We start from the raw sequence: 14,305 nt of genomic DNA, 5'->3' as shown, positions 1-14,305 counted from the left end.
CTCTCAGGCCTGTTGCTCATTGGAATAAATTGTTTTTGATATTTGGGGATATACTGCTGAAAGGTTACCAAAGCAGAAGCCCTGGCAGAAAATACCAAACTTGCACCATGGATTTATTAATGAGTCAGCATTCCAGCACAGGACAACAGTGCAGCCATATGGCATCACCTGAATGAGTCTAACTAGCGATCCAGACGACCTCCTGACGAGAGAGAGCCTGTGCGTGTTTGTGTCTGTGGCCGGTCTGTGCCACACCCCCTTCTCTTCGGTGCGGTGGTATGATCCGGGGGAACGCTGTTATAGCGGCACCGAGCCTCAGCAGCAACAGCATCGCCCGTCAGCTTCCTCGGGTTCAACTGCGGCTAAACGCACCGCGCCGGGCTCCCTGTCACACAGCACAGCGGAGCTGGCTCGCGTACAGCCCCTGCAAGGAGATCCCTTCCTGCTCCCCGCACAAATCGTTTCGTCGTCCTCTATCGGCATTTGAGAGCGCGAGCATCATCAGCATCAGCACCGCCGCCTCGAAACCAGACCAGCAGGCACACAGAGAGGTGTCTCACCCACATCTTTTTCCTTTTTTTCCCCCTTATAGCAAGGAGCACCGCGTCTCAAGTCATTTTCTACCGGAGGGGATTGCGCAGTCTTCAGCATTTGCAGGCTCCTTATAAGCATGGAATCGGACTAAAGGAATGGCTTTACGTCGGAAAGGTAAGCGCCACGTTCAGTTCTGGCCTTTTAGTGGGCTCATTGGAGGGGAGATCGGCTACAATGTTGCTTGGCTAAACGAGGCTTGGGTGCTGAGACAACGTGAGTTCACAGGAAATGGTTATTATCAGCTGTTCAGATGTGCTGTGTGTGTGTGTGTGCATGTGTGTTGAAGAAGAGAGGAGGCAGACAGAGGTAAAGAGGTATGTGTGTGTGTGTGTGTGTGTATGGTGCGGTTTTTATGAAAAGCAGTGCGCCTCCTTTGAAGTGTAGGGATGCAGACTTTGTGCATACAAAACCTGTCTGCTTGGCAACCAGTCTAAATAATGACAGTTCAGGTGCGGAGCAGCAGACAGCCTTTGCTTCATGTGTGCAAAGTGTCGTAGTCGTTTTGGTTCAGCAACGTTTGCAGCCTCGAGTTGTTTTGCTCCAGTTCTGGCTCGTCCACTCCATCTCCATCAGCACTAAGGTAGCCTAATGATGCCAACAGGGCCACTGGAGATCCAGGGGGTATAGATCTCTCTGACGCGTGCCTTCTGTCTTCCAACATCAACGCAGCCTACCGGGCCCGGGCTTCAGACACCACCACCACCACCACCACCACAGGTCCAACCGGCACGTCAGGACACATTTCAACACTGTGACCTGCTTTATTCTGCAGATAAATGTCTCCCCTTACACCTGAACTTCTACCCTTCTCCAAGCTGCTGAAGCCATTCCCTGACTAAATTATTGAACTGCATGATATTTATTTTTTCCCCCCACATTGGCTGTGTTTAAATTGTGCAAGGGTAAATAATTAACAGGCAGCAAATGCATTTTGATAAATCATAATTATTGTGAAGGCAGGGAAAATTGCACCAGGATGGATATGCTCCGGTAGATTTAAATTAGACCTCCTCACTCCTCTCCTTCACAGCAGATTATAAATAATTGCTCGGAGTAAACCACTGAAGGCATATTTCCAATAAATAAATAATTATATCGGGAAAAACAAATAAATAAATAACAAAAAATCCTGAGTAATTGTCTAAATATATTCTTCCATTAACGAGAAAGTCTCAGAAATCATCCCATGCTCTCCCCCTGCATGGTTTGTTAATCTTGCTTGACTGGACCACGGCAATGGGAAGGATATCTTTGCATTTGAAAATGCAAATGCATTGTAATCAGAAACTACAATTTATCAATATGTCTAATACATGGATCTAATGCACTACTCCTCCAGCCAGTGTGCACGTCTTTCTGTATTGATGTTTGGATTGTTTCACCCATCTGGCATACCTGTGTCCCACCATATTATTATAAGACCCAAAACCAGCTTTAGTTACAAGGCTATAGACTTGGATGCAGTATGTTCTGTCAGTGTTGCATTGCGTGTCACTGCCCTACCTGACGCTGCTCACGATGATGCAGGCACCGTGTTTAATTCCTCCTCGGCCTGCACGATATTGATAGTGATGATAAAAATGAGGCAGCCTGTCTTTGCTCTTTGTGATTAATAGAGAGCATCTGTGCATGGAGGTTAGATAACACACACGCACTCCTTCTGTGTCTTTCTCACACGCAAACATACACACTTACAGTGCACACTGGAGAAGATGATGTAGATGTATGGGGTGCTGCTGGGGAGGCTGATAATTGTAATTCAGCAGTCTTTTCTCCCACTGTACTGTACTGTAGCGTTGATGAGCTGTGTGTCATAGCTGGCGGCTGCTCGTGCTATTGTCTGGTGAAGTGTGTGTGTGTGTATATGTGTGTGTCAGCTTGTCGACGTCCACGTGGACTTTTAAGGCCCTGCAGGTCTGCTGCATCGGAGGTGCTGATGAACAGTGATTAAGTGCATATTTTAAATGGCACCCCCATTATGGCAACGCCTTTCACAATTAGAGGACAAGTCTTTGAATTGAAATGTCACTCCACCAATTATATGCTGCGCACATGCCACTGATAAGGAATTGGCATTTCTGTCAGTCAACCAGCTAACCACATGACTAATCAATCAGTCAGATATTCAGAGTTTTACACTTCAGCTTGTGCCAACACACTCTGGTTTCCCCTCAGCAGCAGTTAGTGGTCAGCGGTCTTCTCTACAGTAATTATCTCTTTCAGCTGTTGCACACTCACTTTTTAATTTTCAGACTTGTTGTTGTTGTGCATATGGCAGTTTTGTTTTTTTCTTTTTTTGGAAATCCAGAGGAGCTACTCAGCTCCTTGGCTTGGAGCCCCATTATAATTTCAGTGCAACTTCCTGACAATCCAGGCCCCGGAGTGGCGATTGTTAGGATACTGGCGTTTTTACTGTCAGCAGATCCCATTGTCCTGAGTCAAGAAACCACTAACAAATAAATTCTTCGCTTGTGTCTAATAAGTTGTGTTTTTCTGAGATTTGAGTGATATTGCATGGTCTTTGGTTAGCGCAGTGCTGTGCGAGACAGCGGGGGAGTTCTTTTTGTTATCCAGCCCTGCATTATTTATGAATTTTCATTCCAGGAATGCAGTTGCCCCTGGCACTGTAATGCTCCTTTCTCCCATGGAATCGCTCGCACACTTCCCTTCTGCCCCACAAGTTTGCTGCAAAACTACATTTCCTTAATAAAATTGGGGTCATGAATTAGTGAGAAGACAATGTGAAATGCTTCAGAGGTTGTTTATAATATTGAGTACAACACTTAGTGCTGCAGACAGAGTTGAGGCTCGCAGGCGATGTGAGGCCCAGTGGGAGTTTTTATCCCCCTGCCCCCCCTGCTCTCCCACTGCATGTCCATCATATGGTAAGAATGTAATTGCTGGAAAAGCATAAAATGTGTCACAGTGTTCGCCACCCTGCTGATAATTTCAAAGTAAAAGAACCCATGCCAGCCGGGTAATCAGACTGCTGGACCACTAGACTTCCACGCACACACACACACACACGCACGCCGAGACACTTAGAGATGTAACCATTGTACAAGTTCAAATATTTACCTTCTTGCTGCAATACTGCTCCATCCTCAAGAGGAATTGTTTAACAAATCCTGCAGTGCTAATTAGGGTTTCCTCTGCAGTAAGGAAATTGCCAGTGCTGCGATTAAAAAAAAAAAAGTGAAACACAAAAGCAATATAATATCACCAAATTACCCTATAAAAATCTCATATGGTAGTATGGGCCCAGTGTTTACAGTTGTGTTTACAATTAATGCACTTAGCACAGTAAAGCATTCCTGACAGCGTAGCTTGTTTACTGATAATATGCAATGAATATGAAAAGCTTTGGTCCGGTATATGATTAGCATTTTTTAAAAATAATTAACTCTTCACAGCCATAATACCCGTTCATTTTTTACACATTATGTGTGTTTCATAATAAAGAGGACTTCTCACCAACACTGGGATTTCTAACTTTGATACAATACCTTGAAAATATCAATGTTCTATACTGCTTTGGATACCACAGGGACAATTGGCATTGAGGACACGCACTTTAAAGTTTTTATAAACAGATTAATATAACAATGACTTTCCCTTTCTTGGTTAGTAGCAGAGAGCAGCAGAATGACTGTAATAAACATTAACAAAAAACAGAGAAAGCTCAGCTGGTACCGGTGTATCGATCCCGCAGATAATGAGTATTGAAACTCTTTCAAATATTCATTATGAATATGTATCAATACATTTATATCTTCAGTAGTGCAACCACGATGTCTCCGGTTTGCTTTCTCTTATTTCTGGCACCTTTCCCCACTATGATAAAAATATTTCTCCCATCAGCAAGCTTTTTGTCTCCTTTGTTTTTCTCCCCTCCATATGATAAAGTATCCAAATGAAATAGTTTATTTTAGTGTTGAAACCAAAAGCGGGACCAACAGCAGCAACAAGGAAAGGGACAGAAATAGTATCAAAACCGAAATCACCTTCAGTCACCAATGTTGCAAACAAACACATATACACACACACACACACACACACACACACACACACACACACACGCACACACACACACATAGAGTATATGCCCGAGGCGTTCTCCTTTAAAGTATTTGGCTATGTCTCAACTGGCATCTCCAGCTCTCTATTCTCTCTTGTCTTCTTCCATCGGGCTATGGGCAAGAGTCAGGAACTATATACAGTTAGATAAGGAGCAGGGTGTTATGTGAGATTTGTATTGTGAAAATGCAATCACAGCTTCCCTTCACTCTCCCCTAGCTTCAAACTCCACTGCAACCCCCCCCCCCCCCACCCAACACCTCCCCCTTCTTTCAAATTCTAGTCAGAAGACAGAAGGATCAGAGCCACGAGAGGCTTACTGGTCAAGCCCACTCTACTTCTCTTCAAAATATGAGATTAATTTGTCAAGAGGAGTGTGTGTGTGTGTGTGTGTGTGTGTGTGTGTGTGTGTGTGCGTGTGTGTGTGTGTTTGAAGAGAAGTGCTAATGGAACGCACCTAGCTAGAGGGCTGAGCCAGTGGATCTGATTTTAGTGTGTGGTCATTTTTAGGACTTCATTTGCGTGTTGTTGTATTGTCTTATATAAAAGGCTGCAACTAACAATGATTTTTATCATCAACTAATCTCCTGATTATTTTCTGAATATACTTATTCATTTTTTAGTTACAATAGTCCAGTGGTTCTCAAACCTTTTCTGTCATGCCCCTCTTTAGGAGCCGAAAAAAAGTTCATGCCCCCAACCCTGCAATTTTTTTAATCAATCTTTAGCAATAACTGGGGAAGCAACTAATAAAATAGCATCCATTTTGAATTTTATTTAAAAAAGGTGCATGATAGCATCAGAAAACTCTTTTTTGTTTATTTTTTCTACATAAATCATGTTGATTTAACTGTCTTTCACTACATATTTTTGCCCTGGTCATCCATGCCCTACCTGCAGTTTGAGATCCAACACCAAAGTCCACATGAAAAGATGGAATAATACTATTTTTGCTTGAAAATTATATTAAATTCCCAATTTTTTCTGCAATTAATTTTCTGTCAATCGACCAATGGCTACAGCTTTAATTAGGTATATTGCAGGGTGTTTCTTTTTTTCCCCACCTCCTCTGTGAACTTCATAGGTGTTCTTTTTATTCTGTTGGACTGTGGCACTGTGCTGGTGTTCATTTTATTTTGTCCACCCCTTGTGTATACAGTATATACACCAAAACTGTGTGCACTATTATCACACACACACACACACACACACACACACACACAGAAAGCCGATGCATGCACACCTACAGGGACACATTTCTCACCGTGAAATTTTTATTAATCAAGTCAGTGGACAACTTTAGAAGAAGAAAAATCAATTTTTGTTTCTTCCCCAATTTATTACCACATAAATTGTCCTTCACTTCACAGTGCACGTCTTGGCGTCAGTGTCAAAATAATTAAGTTGAAATCCATTATATTTGCGTTGACTTTATCCTGCTTTTGTTGACACGGGGGGACAAAAAGGGAGTCGCCGCTGGCCGGCTTTGACACTGACAAGATGTACCGCAGTATTTCACCTTCACTCAGATCAATACAGGACAATTATTAGGGAAGGATTCTGTCAGGATCTATCAAATATTTAGAAAAACTTGTTGCGCATCATCAAATATCAAGGCAACTGTTAATTAGATTGTAGTAGTCATTGTAGCGGAGTGATTGATCTGGAAGGGAGTTGACCACACACCTGCTACATATTAGCCCACAATGAAACACCAACAACACACTACACACCAACATCTGCACTTCAAGTTCATGATTAATACCTCAATATGAATAAGTTGCATCTGCAGCTTTGTTGCATGCCTAAGAAGTGATTTATTTAGCAACATAAAACACAGTGACGGTATACTGTACATCTCTCCTCTAAACGAGTTCATCTATTTCCTGCTGACTGGTAAATAGCCTCGTGTGTATCATCAGTAATATTCATAGCTCTACTTTCTAGATGATCATGAATTATTAACTCATAGAAAAGATGAATAGCTCCAAAACGGTGCTTGATGCGTCTCTGCTGGAAGCCATGCTTTATACAATACAGTACGGTACAGTTCAATATGTTCTTCTACGTGTTGCAGGGGAGTTGTTTTGTCGTCAAGGTTTAATTTGAGAATGAGTCTTGATCCACCGTGAACTCTGGGATGTGCTTCAAGTATGTGTATCATCGCCCCGAATTGACTCTGAATTGCAGAGACACATATTCTCCGCTGATTGCAAGCCAAAACGCCAAGCCAAGCTGCACAAAGAAAAGTGATCCGAGCAAAGAAATACCCAATATCTACTCCAAGAAAATCATGGCAGCAGCGTGCAGCCATTTTTTTCTCAAGTATAGCAGACCTAATACATGTTGTCTCCAGATGTAACAATCCTGAAATCCTAAATTTTACAGTGCGCACTGCATGTCATCCTGACCCGATGTGCCTTGAAGAGGAATTGTTTGGAAAATTCACATTTCGCTCTATAAAATGTTCTCAGACGACACAATGATTCATCTGACAAGCAACGAAATGAGAAACAGTTAAGGAACATGTTCGGTGCTGTTTTGCTGAGCAAATTTAAAAATAAGAAAGGAAGAAGGCTGCGATAGCAAAAATGATACAGGTTAAATGAAAAACAAAGCACGGTATATGATATTGAAGAGAAAACTGCTTAAAGTGACCCCCTGCCATTTCCTAACTGCAAACACATTTTACAGTATGTGCTATTCATTTCAAGCTTTGTTTATTTGTTGTCTAGAAAACTGTGACTCCTCTTTGCACTAATATGCATCTCACACATGCATCAGGGAAGACCTTCAGGGCCAAAAACGTCGCTTCGATTTCTAACATCCATAAAACTTGGTGAATGTTTGAATTCCTTTTATTTCACGAGGTTAACCAAACTGGATGGCATATCCTTGAGAGGCATTTATGTGTTTCTATGCAGCGAACAGACATATGGAGGGAATGCATTCAGCCCACACATGTCTGTCTCATCAGCTCACAAAAGAGCACCACCAAGACTGCAGTGTGTGCCCGACTCAGTCTTGTGGCCTTTGAGGAGTTGCTCCATCTCTTTGTTGAGAACAGTTTTTTTCCTGTGCAAGGCTGATGAATACTGCCGTGTCCTTAGCATCTGTGAGACCGAAAGAACCAGAGAGGAGGTTAGGGCTGAGAACAGATCTGAGGAGCAGAGGGAGCCGAGGGAAGCACTCAGGACTTTTGGAGTGGGAACATCACCAAAGAAACCCTGTCTCTCATGCAATCCTGGGTTCCTCCAGATGACAATCGTCACATTATAACAGTGTAGATGGAAGATTAGCCCACTTAGCATTCACAAATCAATCTGCAATGCTGCTCAACAGCTACTAGATCTTTTCAGCTACTCCTCTGCAGGGCTAATGCTCTTTACTCACTCATTTCTCTCTAATCAACAACTTAATAAAGGAGATGCGCAGGAAATACTGTCTAAATCGCTAATCGCCAAATCCAATTTTTGGAATCAATGCAAATGATTTATCAATTAATTCTGCATCTGTAATGCTGCCACTTCGCCTTGCTTTGGGTGTTGGAGGTTTTAGCGGTCAAATGCATTATTGAAAGAGGCTTTTTACCAAGCAGTGGCTGATGCAGAGAGCTTAGGAGGTTGTCAGTCTTGATGTAAAGCTTTATTTGCAAAGCGAGTTAGTGTGAACAGCCTTTTAGTCCTGCTAGGAGGACAGTGACATGTATTTATCTTGCGAGAGAGGAGGAATATCAAATGTGTTGAATAAGGCTTTGCCTTGTCAGGAATATTGATTAAGTGGTTTTGGGTGGTGTCTCCTGCTCCGTGTGTGAGTCTGTGTATCTGTGGTCAAATGCGTGTGCCCCTGCATGTGAATGTGGTGTTGTGAATGTGCACATGAGGCATGTGTGCCATCGCATATTCCCATCCTTTTGTGTTTTTTGTTTGCTCCTCGGCCTTGTGGGGAATCAGTAGAGGGCTCAAGATCAGAGAGAGGGAGTAGAAGTGGATATCATGAAAAGAAAGTGGTAGTCTGGTAAGAAGCAGTGGGGGGAGGGAAGCTATACCTTTCATAAGATTAGAGCTGCAATGGGTTGGATCATTTCCACTACATTTCTGGAAAATTTTCCTGGGAAGTTAAGCTCGAGAATTTGGGAATTTTAGCGCAGTTTCAATATAAAAATTATACCTTTAAATATTCATCTTTCTTAGGGGGGGGATACGCATAAAAGGCAATACCAGGCTTTAGAGGTGGGCCATATGGCCCTGTAAAAGTATTAGAATATTTCAGGGTATTTTTTGCGATAATGATATTCTTGACAATATGACAAATTAGTAAAATAAATAAATAAATGATTATGTATTTAAGAACATAGAATTGCAACAAAGTAAATGTTACTCATTTAAACAGCTCCTGAATAGAAAATAAAGAAGAAAATCGTACCCTTAAATCAACAGGTGACTTCCTTCTCTTTTAGCAAACTCCTAAATGACTGAGTTGGGTTTTTTTTCTCCACCTGGACCTTTATGCTCTGCCATTTCTCCTCTAATCATCACACTGTAACCTGTGACAGGCTGTTTTGAAACCAGAACTATCACACATTCAAATATATGTAGTCTTTTGTCCAGCTGTGAGCATCACATAGGTTTACATTACCAAAGGTTTATGACAAAATCACTTGACGACACTGGCAAGAAAGGATAGAAAGAGATGCTGTGCTGCTGCCAGAGGAGCTGCTGAATGAGTTCCCTCTGAGCAGTAAATTGCTGAAAGAGACTGAGAAGTCCGGGGTTGTTCATAAAACAATCAGGATGCCCAGGTGCCGCCTCTTTTTAGAATCACCGCAGAGTCTGTAAAAATTTGGCTTTCAGCCACGCTTGTAGTTGCCATGGGTATGTCAACAAGTAATGGGTAATTAGAGTTACTTAGAAAAACTAGTTCAAAATATTTTGATCAAATTGACTACGTACATGTGATATGAAATTATAACAAAATATAATACTGAAAAGTCACTTACCAGCAAAATAAAATCCCATTTATTTGAGTTTATTTTAAAAGGTGCCCTCTTGTTACCAGGTCAAACCAACAAAGTGAAATACCCTACTATTCATTAGAAAGTGCAACAAATATCAGCAAAAGTTTGCGCAACAAAGTAGTTACATCTTTTTTTTTTTTTAACCTTAGATTTTCCCCCTCCATGTCCCCTCTTAGACTCTGTACAAAGTGCAGATTCAGTAGTTAACTACATGAAATGATGGCAAAAAAAGAGACATAATGACTTTAATCACTATGTAAATATCAACGTAATTGAACTACCAGCAAGCATGTACATTCCCTACTCCCCAGCACTGGTCTTATGGCATGTTTTGGTTAAAAATATGTCAGTTCAATTGAGTTGTTACATGCACAGCATTCAGCGGCTCACTCTTCCATCACACAGATAATTTGCCAGCATCTCATTAACGAGGAATTCAGTAAAATTACAATCCTCTGCATGCACAGTACATTCTCCCATCACATCTGCAGCCCACATACTGCCAACACGACTGCACTGTCTGAGCCAGAGGACTACATGCTTTCATGTAAGTTTTGATTATATTACTGGAGTGAATATATTTTGTATTTTTCATGACATTTCAGTTAACCAGCAGATTGTGGCCTGAAGCAAAGTACACAGTCTCTAACTTGTTTTACATCTCTACTAGTTTTGGCTAGCTAGTTGGTACCATGTGGGACGTAGCGTGGCTGAGCATGCTAATGAAAGAGCTTTCATCTGTTTCCATTCAGTCTTTATTGGAAAATATTGCTTTTATATACAAGTTGTTCATTTTAAACACTAAGTTTGGACACAGCCCCACAGCTGACACAAAGTTGTAGACTTCCCCACTTCATTCTCCCTCCCAAGCTAGCAACCTCCCCGTTAGCAACAAATGGGGAAGTTGCTAGCTCACCACACGGCAATTTAATCGATTTATTTGGCAAAGTCATGGATTATGATATGCTTATGATATGCTCAAGGGTTTGCTTCTATCTGCATATTGCATGGTATATATGAGGGTTGAGCCGAATGCTCACATGAGTACAATGTGTTACTGTCTGTTCTTGTAATGAAGGGAAAACCTCATTTGGGTAACCCAGGCTAACAGTGTTCCGTACACTTTTTGTCCTTTAGTGCACGTTAGCAAGCGCTCTTCTCCAGACAAGCATGGTTTTGTGCTTATTCTCCTTGGATTTATTCACAGGACAGTCTACACTTTTGACTGATGTCTTTTGGACCAACAGTTTTTGATAAAGTGCTGGAAAGTAACGCTTCCACCTTTGATTCAAGAGATCAGAGGCTCAACGGTGGTCTGTGTTCAGAGCACTTAAGGTTTCAATGGTGAAAAAATGTCACAAAATGCATAAAATATTATCTGATTGTATAATTACTTCAAAAAATTTCATTAAAAAAAACCCCAACAAAACAAAACATTGGTTTTAAAAAGGCCCACTTTAAAGCATACAACAAAAGGTAAGTACTTCTAAGAACTTGTGATAAGATAATAGTCATTTCATATAGACTACAGTCCTGTGAGAAGTCTAAATTAAGTTGAAATGTACACTTTCGTTGCTCTAATCATCGCCCCTCTCAAGCTACTCTCGAGACAGGAGCCTTCAATCCCTCTATAGTCAAGCACTGTGGGCACATCTGGCAAGCTTACTGAAATCTCACAGGAACAAATGATATGGAGGTTTCGTGTTTGATTGAGAATGAAAGAGGGGGAACTCAGGATGACACACTAGTACTTATTCAGCTTTCTGCAAAAAAGGTCATCTGTAAGGAACATTGTTAGTGTACTTTAACTGTGTTCTGTCTCTCACTCTTATGATCAAAAATGATCTGAAGCTCAACTCTGAGGATGCTCTGTAAATAGCTTTTTTATCAAATAATAAATATAGCAGCTCTTGAGCAATCCATATCAATTTCAGGCCTCAAATAACAACATCTGGTTTGGTCCCAACCCATTTTGGGATTAAGTCACACCTACTTTCATTTTATTTTATTTCATTTTAAACAGACACGGATACAGATGACAGTATATTCGCTCATCCATAGTAAATACAGCCTGAAAATAACTCCCATTTCCCATGTTATTTCCTGTTAATTCCCATGAAAGGTTTTCACCTCGAGTATTCTGAGAATTATGCAACTCTAGTTGTGTATATGAATGCTTACGTGGGGCATGTTTACCATTGCATTTTCTCAGCCTTTTTTGTTTTTTTGTTTGCTCCTCGGCCTTGTGGGGAATCAACAGAGGGCTTTTAGATCAGAGAGAAGGAGTCGAAGTGGATATCATGAAAAGAATGTGGTAGTCTGGTGAGAAGCAGTGGAGGGGAAAAAAGCCATACCTTAGATGAGATTTGAAAGAAAGAAGAAAAGTTTTAACTGTAGTCAAGATATGAAAACGGCCTTTGAAAAGTTAAAACTCAGCTACTCCCTCGCTCCAGGCCACATTCAGAGGGCATGAATAGTGTAGGACCTTATGGATTTCTCCACACTGCTCAGGCATGCAGTGGCGATGTGGGATTTGACCCAAGTCCGCTATAAATAGTCAAATGGTCCAGGATGGTTTCCCAGCTCCTGACAGCTCCTGACAAGAACCGATCTGCTCTGCGAGTGGACAAGCGCTTGCTTTTTCTTTCGCTTCTTGGTCACGCTCTCATTCCGACACCGGTGGGCACATGCTCAGACTCGCCTGGGCTGTTGTGTCACCTATATGACTTGCTTTGTACATACAGGCATTAACCTTGGGTGCTGCGGTGTGAGGAATAATGGAGGTAGGCAGCGCACTGGCGGCTGAATGGTAAAGACACTGCGACGGCGCATAGAAAGAAGCGAGCAAGGTTTTTCAGAACAGTCTTTTCTGAAAAGGCCAGTATAGACTGTGTTGATTCTCTGTGGCGTGTGGGTGTTCAAGTGTGTTTGCCGGTTAGTGTGAAATGCTATAAGTGTGTGTGGGCACAGGGTGCACTGAGTGTGTGTCCGTCTGTTGCTGATTGTCAGTATGTGTTTCATCTTTGAATCTTATCAGGGATACTGTACATATATAGAGAGGTCCAGGCCTGTGTGTGTGTGTGTGTGTGTGTGTGTGTGTTTGTTTGGCTGTATGTGTATACACTGTGTTCTGCTGGTAAACTCGGCATTAGCAGGAAGAGATTTCAGGCTTGGTCAGCTATGAAAGCACGACTACGTGACGAGAGTGCTGCCGCTGCCCATAGATAGCTAGCCCTTATCCACTAATTAAAACCCTCTATCACTCCATGTCTCACTTGGCAATCTCTCTATCCTTCAATTCCCTCCATTTTCACTGTGAAATCTCTCCATCTCTCATTATCTATCCATCACTCTCTTTATCCTCATTCTCCATTCATCCCTCCCTCCCTCCTCTCGGCATCCGCTGAGGACTCCCAGTGGGCGATGTGCTGTTTTGTTGTGTTTCGGGTGGTTTAGGTAGAACAGGGTCCTGTGGGTCCTTCAGGGCCTCTTGTCTGAGGTGTCCCTGTCATATGCCTGAGGAGCTATGGCGGTGCTAACGAATAAAACAGATAGCTTTTTAAGTCCTGTCCCCCCCATCTTTTCTCACACACACACACACACACACACACACACACACACACACACACACACACACTCGGAGAGAGGCATCTCTCTCTGGCAGCTCACTGTTTACTCCCGCAGGACCTGTAGCCTGGATCTGCATTTGCAGCTACAGACTGCGCCTCGATTCCTTCTGATGATTAAGCCATCATAATGGTAGACAAAATGCAAACCTGCAAAACAACACCGGGCTTGTCATGACTTCACTTCGGAGCATCTGCAGCAGCGACAGTTTTAGCATGAATATATTTCGCGAGGTCTTTTTTTTTTTTGTTCCTCATCGTCATTCCCGCAGCTCGCGAGGCCTGTTTAGTGAGCGGGATTAGCTCGCCTCTGTGCAAACAAGCTTCTTGGAAATGTATAAAGGCCAGAGCTAACAAAGATGGTAGCTCCCTACTCACTGGGGGTCTCCAGGCTGTTATGAAAATAAGACCTCCTCTGCATGTCGGAAATGTATTTGTAATCCTGGAACTATACTGTATCAATAATCAGAGGAGTTAATATTGTTGGATGGAACTCCACTCTCACCTTCCTCCTTGTTTATTTACCAATGTGAAACTCAATTTCTCTGCCGCTGCCTGGCCCCAATCCACTCTCTCTGCCTCTCTATTTCCCATTCTGCATGCTCTCTCTTCCTGTTCGTCATGATTTCAGCGCATTCATTTGAGATTGGAAAGTGTAAATCGGTTTTGACTCGTCCTCATGGTCCTTGCCTTTACACATGACCATTGCCACCACGCTGTTATTGTTGTTGTTGTCTGACATCTTAGGGACCCCGCCCCTCTGGAGATGACTTGGAGCGTAAATCCTGTTTAAAAGCAACTGTGTGTGTATGCGTGTGTGTGTGAGAGCTTCTATCACTCCTCTAAGCAGATTTGCAAAAAAAAAAAACAGCCCACTGGTCTATGGTTGCACTGTTTGAGCAAATGGACAGATAGGAGGGATCAAGTGGGTGAAGAGTCCCATTAGATATTATTGCAACTGTGTAGCTGTGGATTATCACTCCCGTGTGGT

General features: G+C 42.3%; 1 protein-coding gene across 1 annotated transcript in view; it reads left to right on the top strand.

Annotated features, from left to right (window-relative positions):
- The first annotated feature begins 568 nt into the window (after positions 1-568).
- The window catches only part of tenm1 (teneurin transmembrane protein 1), a 246,359-nt gene continuing 232,622 nt past the window's right edge, over positions 569-14,305 (top strand). The window contains exon 1 of the mRNA XM_033632857.2: positions 569-708. The gene's annotated coding sequence lies outside the window, so the exon portion shown is untranslated. The remainder of the gene's footprint in view (positions 709-14,305) is intronic.

This window comes from Epinephelus lanceolatus, chromosome 7, assembly GCF_041903045.1.
Source record: "Epinephelus lanceolatus isolate andai-2023 chromosome 7, ASM4190304v1, whole genome shotgun sequence".
Taxonomy (NCBI): Eukaryota; Metazoa; Chordata; class Actinopteri; order Perciformes; family Serranidae; genus Epinephelus; species Epinephelus lanceolatus.
Note: the sequence above shows the minus strand (reverse complement) of the source record. Positions and strands in the feature narration are given on the sequence as shown.